Raw genomic sequence first — 5,789 nt, 5'->3', positions numbered from 1 at the left:
ATGAAGGGCCAACCTTACTTCCTTGGCTTCCTGCATATTTTATTTTCTGCTTCTGACCTAGACCTTGATTGTTGCCTTATAAACTAGATGGTGGAGGAGATGGATGAACAGAAAACAAGAAAACCTGAAAGATGGTCTCTGGTAGTAGGGGTCCAGCCAGTGTCATCTCCTGGTAACTCAAGTCTATATCACTGCAGTCCCCAAGTGAGTGGGGGATTTATGAGGATGCTCATAGACCCATGAGACACAGTGAAACCCGGCATCCCCCCAGCCCATCCCTGAGTAGCACTCTCCTGATCCAGGAAAACACATGAAATTTAGCAGATTCCTATTTATCTACAATCCAATGAAAGTACAAACCATAAGAGGCTTTTTTTCCTGCTTTTGTGAGGAGAAAAAAGAACGGTCTTTTCTTTCTTTCTTTTCTTTTTTATAATGTGCAGGGCATCCCATAGGACTTTATAAGGAGATGTAGTCTTTGCCCTATCTCTTTATCCTTGATGAAATCAGTAACTCTTGGGTGGTGTCTTAGCCAGCTCAGGTTGCTGCAACAAAATACCATAGCCACGGTGGCTTAAATGACATTTACTTCTCAAAGTTCTGGGGGCTGGGAAGCTCTGGGGTCTCTACCTTTTCTTATAAGGGCACTTAATTCCATCATGGAGACTCTAACCTCATGATCTTATCTAAATATAATCACCTCCCAAAGGCCCTGCCTCCTAATACCATCACATTGGGGGTTAGGGATTCAACATACGAATTTAGGGGGACACATTCAGTCCATAACAGGTGGGAAGTGTCTTGGGAACCAATCCTCACAAGTGACATAAGTACCCACTCTGTGCATCCTGACTGATGTGTATACAGTCTTTTTTGAACTTCCTCATGGCAGGAAGCTTACTCTCTCTCAACACAGTTCTGCTCCCTGGGTGATACTAAATTTGTCTGGCCCTTTCCATATTCGCAGACTGAGAATTGTTCTTTCTCTAGACTAAATGCCCTGGCTCCTCCCTGTCTGTGCAATGGGAATGATAATCCCAAGAGAATGTCGAAATCCCAAGAGATCCTGAAATACCTCTGATGCATCAGAGAAGAATTAGTTAGGTTTGCTTGGCAGAGCTGTTCTTTAAAGATTGGTAAATGATCAATCCACTAGCCATGGGAGTGATGGCTTGGGGTTAAGCAAACTATAAAATCTTCCAGAGCTATTTACTTCCTGGTCAGCTGGGTCATAGAGTTGGTTGAAGATAGAGTGGCCTCCTAGAATTGTTTGATATGGGGCTTACATTGGGCTCATAAATTTTAGGACTTTACAGGAATATTTATCCAATCACTGTTCTATGAAAGTTGTCAAGTTTTATCTCGTCAGGAAAATGGAAAGTTAAGAATCCTCCACAATTGGCTCAGAAAACACACACACTGAAAGTTTAGCCTCACCAAAAATCCTTAAGTTACACGTTTAATGTAGATTCAGATGGCCCTCCTTATGCACCAATTTCAGGGCTTGGACACAGAATTCAACTACAGCAGACATTTGCTCTGAACAGGAGGTGAGGGCCGGTACTCCTGATCTCCAGAAAACTGGATGGGGTGGGGGTGCTGATTATAAATAAGAGAAGAATGGCTGCCGGGAGTGTCTTGACTTTTTTCCTGAGACGTGCATTGTCCTTCCAGCCTCACCAAGAATCTAGCCCAGCTCCCTGGTGGTTCCTCGACACCTCCCCCTCTGCCCAGAGATTTCCTTCAGGGACTTCCTCAGGAGACTGTGGACACAGTGAGTGAGGACCTGGGTCTGGAACCACGGTTTTGAATCTGGGCTGTCTGCTGCCTCGTGTAGACCCTGGGTAATTACACTGGGCTGAGCACAGTGTCTAATTCAACACTCTGCAGCTCCCAGGCCCCAGCCAGGTGTCTGTGTAGGAAGAAAGAGGATTTATAGACTCAGAAAGCTACTTTGTAAAACAGGGCTCCAGACCCTGGGCACCCAGCTTACCATGTGCCTGTGGGCTACAAGACTGTTCTTAAGAATGTCTCTCTGGTTTCTTTCTGGGCCTGCTGGGGCTCAGGAGGTTAATAGACAATGCTATGTTTTCCCCACCCTAAGTTCTGAAATACAGAATCAGTAGATGGAAGTAAAAATGTCAGCTTTATTATGGACAGAGCTGCTGAAGACCAAGGGCTTCCTAATGGATCCTTGAGAAGATCAGCTTCAGCAGGCCCCACCCAGCTACAGCTCCCCCAGTCAGGGCAGGTCCCTTACTGCTGCCCTAGCCTGGGCAGCTTAGACAGCAAGTTGCCTGCTGCCAGGGCCCTGCTGACCCGACCCTGCTCAGCTCCCAACTGCTCACTCTTTTAACTAAGGCCATGCACCCCTGTGGTGAGGGCTCATGGGCGGAGCTAGCAGCCAGGAGGGTATGGAGAATTCCCCCTTCATGGAATCCAAAGTGTGAGGAAGAAGCCGCCCACCCCCCTTCCCTAGTAATTTATTTCTGAGGGAAGAAAGTTGAGATGCATGCAGGGTAAAGAATTTTGGTTAGGAAGTGGCGGGGGGGGGGGGGAGTTGGAAAGCAGGCAGGGAGGAAGCATACAACTCAATCCCGAAGCACTTTCTGAGCACCCACTTTGTGAGGGGCCTGAGCTAGGGGCAGGAACACACAGGAAATGCAAGAGCCCTGCTGTCTATGTTCTCAACTCTAGCCACGTCCTCTCCTCACATCCTCTCCTCTCGTCCTCTGGGGTTGAGCTCCCTTGAACTGAGGCATGGATAGAGTGCAGGAAGAGAGGAGGGAGCAGCGTTCTAGAGAAGGTGAGCAGATGAGAGGGAATGCATGCAAGTATTTTATATATATATATATATATATATATATATATATATATATATATATATATATATATAAAACCAACACATAACTTAAATGACATCGTGTCCAGAGGCAGGGGACTATACTAGTTCGATCACCTCTTAAAATTCCTAAGCACAACTGCAGTGGTGTTTGTGTTTAGAGCAATAATCCCTCAAGGAGAGAAACAACCATCTCTTGTAAGTAAGTTCCGGATCAGCCAGTTTGCTTTACTCAGCACCTCTGCACTCAGTGTGGCTGCTTTCTGCAGGGTCTCAGGAGACATTGGTACCCTGCTTGTGTGTATACTTTCACTGGCCTTATAAGGGGATCTGCTCCCCAAGTGTTCTTGCAGAAGCTTTGGGGGCCTCAGATCAGCCTCCAAAGGAGGGAGCCAAGGTTGCCTTCCTAACTCCTTTGTAAAACTGCTCCACAGAAGAGGCCTTGAAACTAAATGGCAGGTCAGGTTTAGAGAAGTTTCTTGATTTATTAATATTTTTCCCTTTGGGGCAACATGTGCTTTAACTCTAGAGATGGGACCAACCTTTTCCAGCACCTTTCTCAGTCACAACAGTCCTTCCTACCTGCCTGACAGTGTGACTGACTGGATGGCCCAGGTCCTGACAAACTGCTCTAGGCTACTGCCACTGCCACCACACCCAGGCAGACCAAGGTGTTGTCTTCTGTACCCAGGACAGAATTATACCCAGCTCTGCAAAGCCATTACCCTTGCCAGCACTCACATGCCAATTAAGGTCCGCCCTGATTTAATAAGACGTTAATGTTGAACAATAACAAAGGATTAACTTAAGCAAATAGAGAAACCTGAGTTTGGATGCGCCTTGTGCCGAATCGATTTGTCTCATTTGGGGCCACAGCCTGTTCTTCAGCAGGGCTGGGTCGTGGGAGGCCACAGTGTTGGTGGAGAGACTCGTGTCTGCCAAGGACAACTTCCAGTGGGAGGTGTGTTAGGGAGAGAAGGGTAGAGACTGTTCACAAGGCAAGGGCAGCATCAGCAGTTGTCATCTGCTGAGGGACTCGTCCAGTGGAATAAGTCTGGAGCTGGACACAGGAGGCTCTAGCCTGGGGCCTAAACCTCTCTGGGTCTCAGTTTTCTCATCCAATCTTTGGGTAGGAAGACACTTCTCCAGGGAGGATGTTATGCAAATGAAATTTGATCATTCAGCCACATTGTAAACCAGCGGGGGCATCATGGGTGCTAATCTTTCCTCTCATCTTCTATGGTACTCAGCAGAGTGCTCAGCACTTAGAAGTCACTCAGCAAAACAAATATTTGTTGAACAAATGAATAAATCTGTTTCCTTTCTGCCAGAAATCCCCCATCCTGAAAGGGAAGCAAGTTTCGGGTGAGTCATAAATATTCCAATTGTTGTATCCAAGACCCTCTATTTCCATATTGTCTCTAGTTCTAGGAATTTGCTTTGCTTTTTGGAGGAACAATACTCCCGAAAAGTTGGGTGTAAGTCAGATTTTTATAAAACAATTTAGTATTTTAAATGCACAATGAGAACTGGCTATTTTAAGAATGCAATGAATTTGTGTAGAAAGTGAATAATTTGTTAAATTAGTGTAAGGTGAAATCCAGCTAAATCACAGAAATTATACACACTCACAGACACTCACTAACCACACTCTCCCACTTCTTTTATCAGTTGCTAAGGGTCCAATCTTAAATAAAGATTACATTATTTTTAAAGAAAAAGGCATTTTGTAGAATGTTCCTCAATGTGAGTTTGTATGATAGAGATTCTCTGAATCTTCCAAGATTGCAGCTACTGATTCTGAGTAGGGGAAGAGGGGAAAACAGGCTGGAGAATCACTAATCACCAGTTTGTGATTCGCTTCTGGGAAGCCCATGAGTCACAGGGGGCCCATGTTGGCAGCTCATATGTGCTTCTCATCAATAACCGTGTGTCCGCTCCCAGGAGGGGCAGGGTGGGACCTTCACAACCACCTGGGCAGACCCAGCCTGGAGTGTGCCAATGAAATAGGAAATGAACAGACTCCCAGGGGAGCAACAGAGACCTCTGAACCTGAAATAAATTCTCCTAATTGGGCTTTGAGGCCTCACCTCCAGGAGGCAGAGGCATTAAGAATTCTTTCAGTGAGGCAGAGTATGTATAGGGGGTCAGGTGGAGTGAGAGTGGGGGTGGCGTACTCTCCAGCATCAAAACTTATTCCCCCAGCAGGGAGGGAAGTGTTTGTTGGGGGCTGGGACAGAGTGGTGAACTGTATTACTGTTCACCCTAATAGACAGTGCTCTCCCTGCTGCAGGATTTTAATTTCTCACCTATTTTAAGTCATGCTTAGCCATGTGACCTTCTTTAGCCAATCAAATGTGCACACAGCGATCTGGGTCATTTCCAGGCAAAGGCTGCAAGAACTAGCACCCACGATCTCCACATGTTCCAGAAAGTCACTGCAACATCATCTGGATTCCAGAGAGATGAGAGCACAGAGAAGAACTTTCAACCACCCTATGGTATGTGTGTAGAAAGAGCAAGAAATAATCTCTGATGTTTTAAACCACTGAGATTTGAGGACTGTTTATTACCACAACAGAACCTTGCCTATGCAGATGGATTCATGCATAGATGCAGATGAGTTAAGCATAAATCATGTAGGAAGAGCCCACAGAATCGAGGAACTTGCATAACCTGGGCTGCCTCCCCTCAGGGAGGCAGGGAAGGAGCCTGGGGAGCAGGCATGCATCTCATGGGTTACCCCAGAGCCTGGAGCCACCAGAACTCACAGATCTGAGGGAAGGCTTGTCTTGTCTCTGGGATATTAAGATAAACTTCAAAGAAACCTTGTCAATAGTGTCCCCCAAATGAACTAAGGCAGCAAGTTTTCTTTTCTGCACTCTGACCTTTCCCCTCTCCTTTGGATTCCTATCTATGGACGAAGCATGTACCGATACCCAGCCTG

Source organism: Cynocephalus volans, chromosome 14 (genome assembly GCF_027409185.1).
Source record: "Cynocephalus volans isolate mCynVol1 chromosome 14, mCynVol1.pri, whole genome shotgun sequence".
NCBI classification, from domain to species: Eukaryota; Metazoa; Chordata; class Mammalia; order Dermoptera; family Cynocephalidae; genus Cynocephalus; species Cynocephalus volans.
Note: the sequence above shows the minus strand (reverse complement) of the source record.